The sequence below is a fragment of the Mauremys reevesii genome, linkage group 7 (assembly GCF_016161935.1).
Source record: "Mauremys reevesii isolate NIE-2019 linkage group 7, ASM1616193v1, whole genome shotgun sequence".
Classification (NCBI taxonomy): domain Eukaryota; kingdom Metazoa; phylum Chordata; order Testudines; family Geoemydidae; genus Mauremys; species Mauremys reevesii.
This window is the reverse complement of record NC_052629.1, coordinates 13243380-13258686: the sequence shown is the minus strand read 5'-3', so window position 1 is coordinate 13258686 and position 15307 is coordinate 13243380. Positions and strand designations below refer to the sequence as shown.

The 15307-nt window shown below is 42.3% G+C and overlaps 1 protein-coding gene across 25 annotated transcripts in view; it reads right to left on the bottom strand.

The window, feature by feature from the left end:
* Window positions 1–15307, bottom strand: part of ATRNL1 (attractin like 1) — a 1032651-nt gene that overhangs the window by 441797 nt on the left and 575547 nt on the right. The window lies entirely within an intron of this gene.

The window sequence follows — 15307 nt, the reverse complement described above, 5'->3', positions numbered from 1 at the left end:
ACAACATAAACATCAAAAAACAGTGGCAAAATAATAACATGCATTTATGGAGCTATTATATCAAGCCTTTAAATTGTCCCATTATTGTGCCAACTGTGTGTATGCATGTCCAAGGAGACAGTTCCAGCTGGGAAGCATAACTTATCATAATATGTCACAATATGAAATCTCCCTAAAAATGTGAAAGATTTTACAAGAGGACTGCATTTTATACATATCCCCCTACCCTGTCTGTAATAAAACCAAGGCCTTGATTCATATTTGAGAGTAGGAAGATATATGTCCAACTGTCATTTCCCCTTTCTAAGATCACAAATCAGAAGGGAATTATTTTCAAACAAGAAATACTTAAAAAAAGAAAAAACTGAAGTTGACATTGACTTCAGACCAGAGTATGTTGGAACATGGTAATTAAGGACAATATAACTAGTACTCACGAAGGTGACAATGTGTCATCTGAAAGAAATCATATGAATCGTGATCTCTACACCTTGCATCTCAGCTGTTTTATATGGACAAACAACAATCTTCCCATTACTTCTGTCTTAGTATTCTTAAGAGACAGTAAATTTAAACTTGGTCTTGCAAATTTAAGAACTGTAACAAGCCAGTTGACTTGTAATGGCATCTTAATGCATGTAGTTATTAACATCCAGTTCAGTTACTATTTTTGTACTTTCAGTTTGATCATTAGTAAAGACATATCACCTATTCAAGGCAACAAATTGAAATTACAAAGTGTAGAATAATGCCTATCATTCTCATATAAAAAGCAAATCTAAATTATGACATCAGTTGCAGATTGACTTAATAGTGAATTACCAAATCCAATTTACTTGGGACCTGGTAATTTAGATTCAATCTAATTTAATTCAATTTAAACTGTGATATATAAATGTTGATGAGCAACACTATTGCATAAGAATACAAACTACATAAGCTCAAATGTGATCTTTCAGTTTTTCAAGGTATTAGCCCATTTACCTAGGGCTATAGTAGTTTTTTTGAGGGAGATGCCGGGTGGGGGGGGGAGAGTTTTTGTTTTTTGCTTTCAAGATACAACTGCAAGGTATTAGGAGCCATAAACAATAAATGTTAAAAGCATAAAATCTCAGTCCTGAATCCATTCAATTAATTAAACAGCATAGCTTTCCAGCCCACAGAAAAAATCCTCTTGTAAAATAACTAAGCTATGAATTTGCTGCTTTTAACATATTTTATACAATAGATCACTGTCATGAGTCTATCTCAGTAAAACATACAGCTACAATTACTGTTCTTCTGACATGCATGTCAGTGATGTTTGCAATGTAAACTTTTCAATGAAGTGGATCGTAAAACATAGTCACAAACCTGATTACCAAAAATATTTCATTTAACGTTTATTTCAATTTGACATAAAACTGATTTGTAAAAAAAAAATTAAAAAAAATGTACACATCTGGAAACAAAGAATGTGGGCCATATTTTCAGAATGGGGGCTCTTTCCTGGGAAGCAGTGACTTTGGTAAAGATTTTGGAGTCATGATGGATAATCAGCTGAACACGAGTTCCTAAGTAACGCTGTGGCCAACAGAATTAATGCGATCCTGAGATGCATAAACAGGGGAATCTTGAATAGGAGTAAAGAGGTTATTTTACCTCTGTATTTGGCACTGGGGTGACCGCTGCTGGAATACTGTCCAGTTCTGGTGCCCACAATTCAAGAAGCATGTTGAAAAATTGGAGATGGCTCAGAGAAGAGTCATGAGAATGATTAAAGAATTGATAGACTCAAAGAACTCAATCTATTTAGTTTAACAAAGAGAAGGTTAAGGGGTGATTTGATTACCGCCTACAGATACCTACATGGGGAACAAATATTTAATAATGGGCTCTTCAATCTAGCAGACAAATGGATAACATGATCCAATGCCTGGAAGTTGAAGCTAGACAAATTCAAACTGGAAAAAGGGTGTAAATTTTTAAAGGTGTGAATAACTAACCCTTGGAACAATTTACTAAGGGCTATGGTGCATTCTCCATCATTGGGAATTTTTAAATCAAGTTTGGATGTTTTTTCTAAAAGATATACTCTGGGGATTATTTTGGGAAAGTTCTATGGCCTGTGCTAAACAGGAGGTCAGCCTAGACAATCACATGGGTCCCTTCTGACCTTAGAATCCACGAAAAAAGAAAAGAAAAAGGCTAAGATAATTGTTTGGTGAGAATCAAGACACCTGTTAATGAAAAGATAGGGATTATTCAAGTAATTAGAAAAAAGGTTATTCCTTTTTAAATAAAAAAAACGTATTTACAGCTCAAATCTTCAACCCAGCACCTTGGCTGTGTACTAAGTAGCCCTGTGAGGTACTGAGAAAGTAATGAATCATCCCTGCTCCTGCAATGGTTCTGAGACTGCAATAGCATGTTGCCCTAGCACCTTCTTGGGGCTGGGAAGGAAGACTGGCTCTGCACAGTAATGGACTCTCTAATTCCCTCCTCGGCCTGTCCCACCTGTATGTTCATATATAGGCAGCCACCAGGAGATGAGCTCTGCCCAGGTGGTAATTCCCTTCTACATACTTTTCCCTCCTATTCTGCCACCCTCCTCACCTTGGGCAGTCACTTTCAGTCACGTCGCCTTTTACAATAAAGAAAAAACTCATCTTAAACTCTTCCATGTCATAATCATCTCTCTTCTTATTGCTCAGCATCCGATTTTGGAGTAACAGAGAATTCCCTGCCTGAAAATGAGGAAACTAAGAGATATGCTTACAGAAAGTAAGCTTCTGAGTATCCACAAATGAATCACTGTAATCCTGTAGTTTAAATGTGGCAAAACTACACTTTGTATTAACATCTTGCAAAACCTTTTAGGCTCTATAATCAATTTTTTAAAAAAAGTTAACTCCTAGAGTCAGATCTCCCTTTTAGCAAATATTATAGAACCTCAATCAAAAAACTCAGACTAGGTAGACAAAGGTTTGAGCCTTGATTTTGCTGACAATTGCTGCATGTCTCAATTAATTAATAATAATCAATCAATCAATAAATACTTTATTGTGTCCAGAAAGAATGGCCTGAAGAGGGGAAGGTTACTCATCTACAGTTGGAGTTCTCTCCAAGTATATTTCCTCTGTGGATTCACCCTAGCGATACATGTACCTTGGGTGAAATCCTCACTCAATTGAAATCCTGGCTTCAGAGACTGCAGTTGGTACTGCTTCACTGGAGGTAAGGGGATAAAATGGGGCCTACCCTGGGCCACCACACCCCTGAGCACCTTTCTGGACCCAGAACTGTGCAGAGAAGATTCTCCAATATGGGGACAGTAGGACTCGGTGCCTCCCCTCACCATGGGGCCTTGTGGGAAATCTGCAGCCACCCACAGACTCCAGCCAGTAGGAACAGAAACAGCCAAAGCATGGACCTTTGGACCTCTAGATATTCCAGTCAAAACTGTAGAATGTTCTTTGACTTTGCCCTGTGCTCTTGGGTTGTTTGCTCCAACCCTCCCCCTCTGTCCTGTCCTCCCAACTCTCTTCCCTTCCATTTTCCTCCCATTTAGCTGATCCTCTCCTAACTAACCACCCCTGCAAAAAATAATCATGGAACTAACATGATATTTCCTGCCATTACATTGTTCACTTTGTTTGTGTTACACCCCTTTCCCCACCATGTGTCTGCCTTGTCTATTTAGACAATATTCTCATTGTTTCTTTGCACTCCTCCTCCTCCCTCCCCCGTTGGTCTGCGGACCCATTATGTCTAAGGGGTCCTTGAAAGACCTAGACTGAAAACTGACTCAACAGAATTCATTTATATATACACAGAGTATAGATTTCCAAAGGGGTCTGCACCTCCATTCAAAATTTTGTAAGAGTCTGCAAATGAAAAAAGGTTGAGAACAATTGAGCTAGTAAATTAAAAGTGGGATAACATATGGAAACATGTCAAGTATGCATCTTCATTATCTACTCTATGTTTATTAAAAAAAAAAAAAAGATAAGTATGACTGCAGACCTGCAAAATTCTATCAGCTAAGTCAGCTAACAGACTATGAAGCTGCTCAGCACTCTCCATTTTGAGTTCTTATACGCTGGTCTTTTGACAAAATTACCACCCTCTCGCACAAATTCTGAAACTTTACTTTTCAAGTACTAACATTTCCCACCAAACAGTGCTTATGACATCTGAATACACCCACAAATATGTCTTAGAAAACCAGCGATGACACCAGTGAACCATTTAAAAAGAACTCACCTATGCCAATGGATCCCAATAATGAACAGGTAGGGTCAACAACATGGTACATAATCACCTGGCCCATTTTACTAATGAAATGGGTTTTTTGACCTATGTAGAAGACATTCCTTATTCTTCCAGTATTTTCAGAGTGAATGTTTTGTTCATTTACCAAGGATATTTGTTGCCGACCCTATGCTCATTTTCTTTTCTTAAAATAGTTTTAGAATAATGGGCAGGACTTACTGGAGACCATGCAGCAGCACTATTTGCTATGTCCTGTTTTAGGATTCAATGCTCCTCAAAGCCTTGTGATTTTCTATGAAAGGAAAGGAAAACAATTTCTATTGTTTACTGTTTTGTAGGAGGTGTTGGGATATATGTAGCAAGTCTCTGAGGAGTAATGCCGTGAGAAATTGCAATATAAAGCCACTTACAGAAACAACAATGATCCTAGACAAACATTCAAACCTTTTACCAAAGTACAATATTTACTGCTTCTATTTTAGGGCAGGTGAAACAACAGTAAGTATTGAGCTATGAATGTTAACCTGTACCCAGTGCATTTTCATAAATAAAATGTTAAAAAATTAATGCAAACCCACTGGCTATTGTCAATCCTAATTTAAATAGGCATATGTATGTTAGAGCTGCAGAGGGAAATCCAAACTTTTGCTCTGGCAATTTAATAAGAATTCTTAAAAGCGCTCACTAAAAATTAAAAATGGCCATGACAGCCCTTAAATTACATGGGTCAGAAAAACTGCCTCTGGGATACAAAAGAATCTCAAAAAATTCCAACAAACACTCATTGTATAATTTATTTTTTCTCAGTTTTTATATTGTTTTATAGGATGATAAACATTTGCTGCTTAAGGGACACAATTTATTTAGTTATTTTGTGCTTACTGTCTGGCAAAATGATTTGCCCTGGAGCAATGAGACATTTGTTTGTGATATATTTGTTGCATTTTGAAAGTAATTACATTTAAAATAAAACAGAATTAAGGATTTTATAAAATAAGGAAGAGAGGTGGATGTGTAAGGGGCAGCTGAAAAGGCTATTATTCATATGGCAGTTCTTGTCTTCCTATGCCATTTGATTGTCACTACATGAGCACAGCAAAAACATATGTTTTAGTGGCTACAGTGTAGAACAAAATCCATCAGTGCTGCACATGTAGTTCCTACAGGAGTAAAAAATAAATATGTATGTCCCCCTACTGATGTGTCTCCACCATGCTCAACCCTTTTATATGTATATCATGCTTCCATCATCAGTCAAAAAGTAGTAAAATGATTTTGTAATTACATATTTTTTTCACTTGGACACAAACCAGTAGGACCTGGGACGTAATTAAAAAACAACAGATCATGCCATTGTATGACAAAAGTTCTGAAAAATGTTAATATAAAAACAGTCTATGTTGACTCCTTTCATTTTCAATGCAGAAAATCAGGACTGGAATAATGTATCTGTAAAGTTAGGTGAGCCTTCAAACAGATACAGACCATCAGATATTGGTATGGGAAAAGCAATTATCTCATGATGAAGGGATCTGAAGACTGCATAAAGAATCTTATATACAGTGGGTCAAATTATGCCTTGAATATTCACATCTCCCATTGACTTCAGTTTATCTGTGTCAAATTGGTTGTCCTTTCCTTCTGCTGGCATTTTTTTGGTTTTGTTGAAATGGAATAAAACAGAAAAATATATTTAATTGGTGCTGGGTGAACTGACAAGCCCACAGACAACATTTGTTTTGTGACTAAATAAAATCAATTGTGCATGGAAGCTGGAGTTGTAGATGCCCTGTTTTTCCCTACCAGTATGGCTGGAAAAGACCTGCTGTTTCTTTGCAGCAGATTTCTGTGGCTGATCACTAGCAAAAGTTTCTGTAAACAAAGCACAATGTGTTGCTTCTCAGACCTCTGGGCTGATCCCTGAAACTCAGGCTATTACGTGGATCCAACTACAACTTTTTAAAAATGGGATTTGACATATAGATCCATGCCACAGTGATGTCAAGAACAGCAAAAAATGAAAGTGATAGAAAACTGGAAAACAGTACATGAAATAAATGTATTTGATATGAAATGAAACGAAACACCACTACAGTACCATGGGGACTGTATTCCTCAAACAATGCCAGAGCCATGGCACTAATGCTTTTAAATGAGACTGACAAGTGTATGCAACCACAGCTTTCATAGCTATGATACAGCAAATACCCTGGCCAGAGCTCTGGCACAGGGACAATTCAATAAGCATTAAACAATTGTAAAAAAAGAATTCAGATACACCTTCAAGACTGAACACATACATCCTCATATAATTACTTTGCGTGAACGTGAAGAGAAAATATTAATTTAAGTCTGACACTAACTTTTAATATTGCATTAACCCACTTTTTCTAGCAGTGATGTCTCAGACAAGGAATCACCCTAAACTGACAAAAAGAAGAGTACTTCTTTCTAAGACTGGTGGGAAGTTCTGAGGATGAATTTGCTAGAAAACCCAAATACTTGAAACATACAATCATTGCTCTGACACTAGAGCAGACAACTAGCACTGTGGACTAATATAAATCAACAGAGCCTGTTTAGCATAGTATTTGTATATTTAGGAATGAGGAGCTGACAAATACTGGTATCTTCAAGGTTCTAATAGAAGCCAAAGAAGAATATTGACTCGAGGAAATCTGAGAGTGAAAAAGGAACTGTCTTTTTGTTTTGTTTGTACAGAACCTAGCACAGTGGGGTCCTGATCCATGATTAGTGATTCTAGGAGCAACTGTAATACAAATAATTATTATTAATAATACTGACACTAATCATAAAGGACCGTCATAATTGGATGGTTGTGTTTATTCTGAATGGGGAAACTCCCAAGAATAGATGATTGAAGAATCAGGTGAGACTACTAGAGCTGATGGGGAGCAATGAGAAACTGATTCTACAGTCAGCAGGAAAATAACAAGAACTACTATCCGATCAAGGAATAGTCAGATCACAAATACTGAGAATACAGAAGAATTCATGAAATGTGAGGAAAAAATGACCAGGATGGTCAGTTATTTCTTTGACATCACTATCTGACTTCTTCAGGACTGAATGCAGGATAACCATGAGATTAAAAAAAGATTATACGCAACAAGCAGCAGACCAACTATACCAAAACCAGAACAATTGTCAATATTGTGTTTGGGGAAAGAAAGGATAATCTGAGTGGAAAGGAAATAATAAAAAAGGATATTTTTCAGAATCAACTGTACTCTACATTGGTTTTATCAGAAAGAATAGAGAGGCCTTACTTTGATAATTCCGAAGTGGAGCTCTTTATTCAGTTCTGAAACAAATGAGACTTTATCTTTATCTGATTTTCCTTGCCCCTTAACTCAGGATGAGGAGGGTGCACGGAGTTTCCCCTCCCCTGTGCATCACATGTGCCAAGCAAAATTGCTGTTCTTGGGGGATCATAGGGACTGTTCCCTCTCCACTCAGCTGGGGAGGATGGTCCCTCGAAAATGGGGCAGGGATGAGGTGAGACAATAGCTGCCCCCATCATGTACCAACCATTGGGCCTGGAGAGGAACACAGGGGAGAATAAGGTATATTCTGCTTCTTTGCAGCAGAATTCCTCCTACTGCTTCCCCTGGGCACAGAAGCGCCAACTCACCCCGTCTCAAGACTACACAAAAGGGCTTCCTTGAGTCTTTACGCAGACACTGAATGATGTATTGCTTGTTATGTATTTTTATCTGGTGTCCCTGCAGCAAAACATTTTATACTGGCTAGGGCTGGCTCCAGGCACCAGCACAGCAAGCAGGTGCTTGGGTGGCCAAGAGGAAGGGGCGGCAAGTCCGGCTCTTCTGCTGAAGTGCCGCCGATCGCAGCTTTTTTTTTCTTCTCCCACCCCCCCACCCCCCACCGACACCGACACTTCGGGCAGCAAAATCCCTGGAGCCGGCCCTGATACTGGCTTTACTTTGTGATATGTGCATGACTAGCTACAATAAGCATAACAGAAGTAAAAAGAATTTGTGAGACTTATCTGATTTTTCCACAGTGACTAAGGATTGCATTTAAGTTGAATTTGAGGGGTAAAAAAGAAATATCCTCTCAAAAACTGATGGAGCATAGAAAAATTAAGGGCCAAATTCACTCTTGGCATACATGATGCAAACTACATAAAAGTAAATGGAGTTGAGCTCCCTTTACCCGTAGTGAATTTGGCCCTACAGCTTTTGGGTTCTGATTTTATTTTACTGACAGGCAGTAAATAAAAGCAATGCTTATCTGATTAATAACTATATTTGCTGAGTGTCTTAACAGACTGCTGGAAACTTTCCTGAAAAGAAATAGTTTAAATGTGACGCTCAAGATAGAAAAAGTTGATTGGACCCAGTTATCTTTAGTCAGGGGTTAATCAAATATTATCTCTGGTAACGGTAGGAGGTTGGACAGTTAACCTCTCCCCCCAAAAAGTCTGGCGCCCGATAAAAGCATGAGGTCAGTACAGCCGTTAAAATGAGTAAATGGATAGCATTCCAGGAGACACATAATGTACTGAAAGTCTTGTTAAAAGTCATGAAATTGTTCTACGTATCTCCAACTGGAAACTATAAAAATGCATCATTTAGTACATTTTCCTGATGCATTATAATCATGATTAATGCAATACACAAACCAAATTACTTAGCATATAAATTGCTTACCAGTTGTGCCCACTTGATGATGTGTTTTCCTTTCATTATTAGTGAGGACTGAACTTTATCCTGGCCAAGCTATGAAAAGCTTAGCTCTTACTCAGATCAAATATCAATGTCATCATAAGCATTTGCTGAGAGCATGTTTCTTTTATATAAAAGAGTATTGCTTATTTACATAACAGTTGTTGTATAAATAGAAAGAAAGGAAGCAGAGGAGAAATGAGAGCTACTCCTTTTTTACTTGAACAACAAAAAGAAGCATCTTATTTCTGAGAAAGAACACTTTTCTTCAGTTCACTACAGCATACTACCATTTTTGTGGATTTGAGTATGCAGTGTTACATGATTGGTACGTTTCAGCTAATATTCTTGTTCCTTGCAACGAGTAGCTTTGTGTGTGAGTTTCTGAGTTTCACTCTAAAATTCCATGATATAGCAAAATAACAACTGTAAGGGATACATAACCCTCGCATAGCTGTGTAAAACAGCTATAGTGTACCAATCAACCAGGAGGAAGTTTGTGTGTGAAGTCCCATGTCTGAAAGTGCAAAGAGAACATCCTTCCTACAATTCAGAGCTGAAGGGCTTATCGGAGGGATAAGAAACTTATGAAAGAGGAGGTTACTTGTAACTGGAGATTCTTTGAGATGTGTGGTCCCTATCTATATTCCGCATGTGAGCGTGAAGGCGCACCATACACCTGAGCCCTGAAGTGTTTCTTAGCAGTGTCTGTTGACCCACACGTGTGTAGTGCGTCTCCTTGTGCTCCCAGCTGAGGGCATAAGAGATAGTGCAGGTCGGCACCTCTTCAGTTTCCCTTTTACCATTGTGGAATCCAGTCTGAAGCAGAGAGGATGGAGGGTGGGACCACACATCTCGAAAAATCTCCCGTACAGGTAAGTAATCTCCTCTTCTTTTTGGAGTGATGGTCCCTATGTGTAGTCCACACGTGAGTGACCTGTGAGCAATGATCAGCATGGAGCTGGGTGCCAGGATGCCAATGGAAGTGCGGTCTGCAGTACGGACTGGCCCACGGGTTCACTGTAGCTGCTGCCTGTGAGATGGTGTAGTGTGTCGTGAACATGTAGATGTACTGCCACGTTGCTGCATGACAGATGTCTTGCCAGGACACGTCTGCCAGTGAGGCTGAATTGTGGCCTGCACCCACATACAATGCACCATGACTCTATTGGGTGGGGGTATATTGGGTTGTTTGCAGCATTTGCAGATGCACCCCAAACCCATTTGGAGATGTGTTGCAACGAGAGGACTTGACCCTTTGTTCGTTCTGTGACGTCCACAAATAGTTTTGGCAATACTCTAAATAGTCAAGTCCTGTGGAGGTAGAATGAAGAACTGGAATGGGTTACCTAGGGAGGTGGTGGAATCTCCTTCCTTAGAGGTTTTTAAGGTCAGGCTTGACAAAGCCCTGGCTGGGATGATTTAGTTGGGTTTGGTCCTGCTTTGAGCAGGGGGTTGGACTAGATGACCTCCTGAGGTCCCTTCCAACCCTGAGATTCTATGATTCTATGAATGCTAGAGTGAAACAGACATTGGGGAAGTACAAGGCTTTGTCAGTGGGGGAGGCATGTGGTTTGGGGCAGAAAACCGGTAGGTGGATTCACTGATTTAGGTGGAACTCTGACACCATCTTTGGAAGGAATTTACAGTGCAGCTGCAAAGTCACCTTGTCCTTGTGTGTGTTGGGGGGTCTCCCATCATGGCAGTGAGTTCACTGATCCATCTGGCCAAGGTAATGGCTACCAAGAACTCCACTTTCATCGAGAGGTGGGAGAGTGCTCAGGAGCATGCTGCCAGTAGCTCAAAGGGTGGAGAATGAGATTAAGGTCCCGTAGGCATCAGTACTGGTAGAAACGTGTTGAGTAAACCTTCCATGAAGTAGATAGTGGTGGGGTGCGTAAACACTGAGGTGCCGTCCACAGGAGGGAGAAAGGCACTGAGTGCTGCCAGATGCACTCAAACAGAATTGAGTGACAGGCCCAACGTCTTGAGGGTGAGGAGGTAGTTGAGGATGATGGGAATAGACAGTGTGCTCAGTGAGTGGTGGTGGCCCCACGCTGTAAAGCATCTCCATTTAACTCAATATCAGGCTCTGGGGGATTCTCTCCTGCTTTGGGTGAGGATTTGTCGAAATGGGGTAGAGCATTCACAAAGCTAGGGTTAGAAATGGGGTAGAGCATTCACAGTCTACCTTTGATGCCCATCCAAATACCAGGCTATGAGGTGATGATGATACCAGAAAAACTCCATTTTGCGGTCCCTAGATACCTGGCTTCCATTTTGAATAAGCAAGAGTCATGCTGCTAGTGGCTAACAGCTGTATGTCACATAGCACTAGGAACTGGCATGAAAAACAAGATGGTAAGCAATAAATGACAGAACATAACACTGTGAGATAATAACAGTCAAGTGGAATGATTAACACGTGACTGTTAGGGTATAAAAGCCAGAAGCAGCTGATAATTGAGAGACAGGAGAACAGCAGCAGCAGCAGCAACAGTGACTGAGAAAACCAGCAGCAGTCCTGTCACTGGAGCAGAGGGAGAACAGAGCATGCAGGAGACAGTGCAGCATAGCAAGCCTGTCAGATAACTATAGCCATAGTTATAGTATAATATAGTGTTAGTGTGTATGTGTGGGTAATAAAGATGTATGAGTGTATGTTAATTGTAAAAGAGATTTATATATGTAAAACCTAATAAGCCTCTAAAAATTGCTGTCAGCTACCTCTGACAAACTGGCCATCTGAAGCAAGAAACAGCCACTTAGTATCATTTCAAACTATAAGGCAATGTGGTTTGAGGTGCTCTTTTACTTCTTATAAGGGGTTTCTGTTTAGATTGTTATTGTGTCAAGAAATTATTTGTATCAATAAAAGGTGCCTTGTTTTGGAACACTGCTTACGTCAATCATTTATCAGAAGGCTGTATCTGTGTTCTCCAAGAATTTCCTTAGCCACCCTGGAGACCTAGACCTAATGAGAACAAATTGATTATAACAATTAAACAGATTAGCTATTCTGGAGGTACCCAAATTCTGTTCTCAGGGTAACAAAGAGGGCCTGGATTGGGATGATGGAACCTCCCCCAATCTTGCATAAGCAGATCTGGGAGTGTGCAGAGGCATAGTGATGTGTGAGCAAAGAGTCTGAGGAGCTGTGAACCAGAACTGATGGGGCCAGAACGGGGCTATAAGTATGATGGTGGCTCTGTCTTACCGAATCTTGCATAGCACTTGTGGCAGGAGGAGAATGAGGGGAAAGGCATAGCATAGATCGCCTGTCCGGGGGAGGAGGAGAGCATCACCCTGAGAGCCCTCCCCTAGTACTCCTATCAAGCAATAAAGGGGCTTTCATTTCTCATGAGTAGCAAAGAGGTCTCATCGGGAGGGCGCCCCATTTTGCAAAGCGGTAAAGGAGCATAGTATCTTGTAGCTCCTACTCGTGACTGAGGTAGAGAGTTCTGCTGAGTGTGTCAGCCAGAGAATTCTGGGTGCCTAGTAGGTATGTGGCCTAAAGCGTCACATGGTTTACCGATGCACCAGTTCCAAAGCAGAACGGGAGAGACCTAGCACCACCCTGCTTGCTGATGAACACCACTGCTGTGATATTGTCAGAGAAAAGTTGAACGTGGAGGGACTGAATGAGCGGGAGGAAGGTCTGGCATACTACATGGACTGCCCACAGTTCTGGGATGTTTATGTGCATCCTGGCTTCTCATGGTGTCCACACTCCCCGAGCTGTAAGGTGGACTAAGTAGGGTCACCATTCCATGAGGTCTGCTGTGATGGTGGCTTGTAGTGTGGGAGGGGTGCAGTTGTTACTGATCTTGACCTTCGAGGGATCAGACCATCACGTGAGGGACAGCACAGTTCCAGGAACAGTGACTCTGGAATCTATATTGTCCCTGTTGGGTCTATAGATGGAGAGGAGCCAAGCTTGAAGACAATGCATATGGAGACGTGCGTGCAATGTCAGATAGCTGTAGGCTGCCATATGTCCAAGAAGGGAGAAACAGCAGTGGACCATGGTGTGTGATGAGGGCTGTCAGTGCTGCAAAGTGGTCTGTTGGGAGAAAAGCTCTTGCCACGATGGAGTCAAGCCATGCCCCAATGAAGTGCATTGTCTGTATAGGTATCAACACTGACTTTTCCTTGTTGACACAGATATCTAGAAATGCCAGGAGACTGCAAAAACAGTGGATCACAGAGACTGCTGCCTGTTGGGGCAGTGCCAGCAGGAGCCAGTCGTCAAGATAGCGGAATATGGAATGGCCGAGGCAGCACATCTAGGCCACTAACATGGCAAAGACTTTCGTGAACACTCTTGTTATGCCAAATGGGAGGACCTGGAATTGGTAATGTTGGTTTCCAACCTGAAAATGGAGGAACTTGCGGAGGGGTGGGTGAATGTCCACATGGAATTAAGAGTTGTTCATGTCGACAGCCACAAACCAGGCTCCCTGAGGTAGGGAGGCCATAATTGAGGCCAGCGGGGCCATATGGAATTTGGAATGTCTGATAAGAGTTTTCAGCAAATGAAGATCTAGAATGGGGCAGTGCCTTCTGCCCTTCTTCAGGATGAGGAAGTAGAGTGAGTAGAAGTCTCACTCCCTGTAGTGAGGCAGGACAGGTTCTACTGCCCCCTTGAGGAGCGGAGCGTCTGCTTCTTGTTGGAGGATCAGTTAATGGGATGGGTCCCCAGAGGGCAGGGCAGGGAGGTGGTGCGATGTGGCAGGAATGAGAGGAACTCTATGGAGTATCCATGGTGGATGACCTCCAGTACCTAACTGTCCACCACGATCTTGCCCCAACTGTGGGCAAATATGGCAAGATGGCCCCCAAATACTATATCAGGCTCTGCAGGTGGCATCGGTGGAGGTTCCTGGGTCTCAATCTGTGTGTCAAAACTGAGGTTTGGTCTGCTGCTAGCAGAGGGTTCAGGAGGTGGTTGTGGCAGAGGCGGGGAAGCAAGGCCATTGCAATCTGTGCTGTAGACACGGAGGCTCCCACTGGCCCTAGTAGTAGGCTGGATAGGGAGTGTGTTGGCATGGGTGGACGCGCTGTTTATGCTGCCTGCACCTCGGGGCTGGGGTATAGATTCCAAGCGACCAGAGTCAATCTGGAGTCCTTCAGTGAGTGGAGGAATTTGCCCGTCTTCTCATTAAAGAGCTTGTTCTCATCAAAAGGGAGATTCTCGGTCGTATTTTGGACCTCCATGGAGAAATCGGACAATTGTAGCCACAAGTCCCCTCGCATCACTACCCCAGTCACGAGAGATTGAGAGCAGAGGCAGATTAGGGGTTTGAGAGGCACTGGGCCAGAGCAAGTGGGGGCCCCTCCCTGTCCCCACCCCTTCCACCTGCAGTCCCCACCACCAGTGCTCCTCCACCCACCTGGCTCCTGCCATGAAGTGGGGTGCGGAGCGCCCATTTTTCTGGGGGGTCCCCGATTGTCCAGGGGCCCTGAGCACAGACCCCATTGGCCCAGTGGCTAATCCACCACTGATTGAGACAATGTGTTCACCACATCCACCACAGCTTTGGCGATTAGTTGCCCTTTGCCTAGCAGTGCCTGAAATTGCTGCTGTGATCTGGTGGCAGCTTGCCGTTGGACTCTGCTAGCCCATTGTAGTTGTTAAAGTCATACTTGGCTAGCAGAGCTTGGTAATTGGCAATGTGGAATTGCAGGTCAGCAGAAGAATAGACTTTTCTGCCCAGCAGGTCCAGTCTCTTAGCTGTCTTGTCTGGAGGAGTGGACTTTTGTGGTTGCTGCCTTGCCCATTCCATGAACGCTTGGACAGCCAGGGAGTTGGGGGATGGATGGGTGATTAGAAAATCTGTCCCTCTGGCTGGCACAAAATTTCTCCTCTCCACCCATTTACATGTCAGGGCACGTGCAGTAGGCAAATGCCAAACCTCTCGCGCTGGTTCCAGGATGGCCTTATTGATGGGTAGGGCTACCCTAGATGTCGCTTGGGGTTGGAGGATTTCCAGGAGTTGATGCTGTAGGTCCTGAACCTCCTACAATGGGATTCCCATGTATGCCACCACCTTCTGCAGCAAGTCCTGGTATTGGCGGTGGTCGTGCAGCATAGAGAGCTGGAGTGGGATGATCACCTCATCTGGTGAGAAGGAACTGGTGGAGCTGGCAGCCCCAGTTAAATGTCTCCCTCTTCTTTGTACTCTGACTGTGCCAGTGGGTGTGTAGGGGACTGCCAGTAGGACGCTTGAGATGGTGCTTGGTATCTGTGGTAGGGATCCAACGGTACCCAGTATGGCTAAAAGGAAGGGACCCTCAGATGTGGTGGACCCCATAAGTAGTGGTACCAGGTCTCTGTTGTTGGG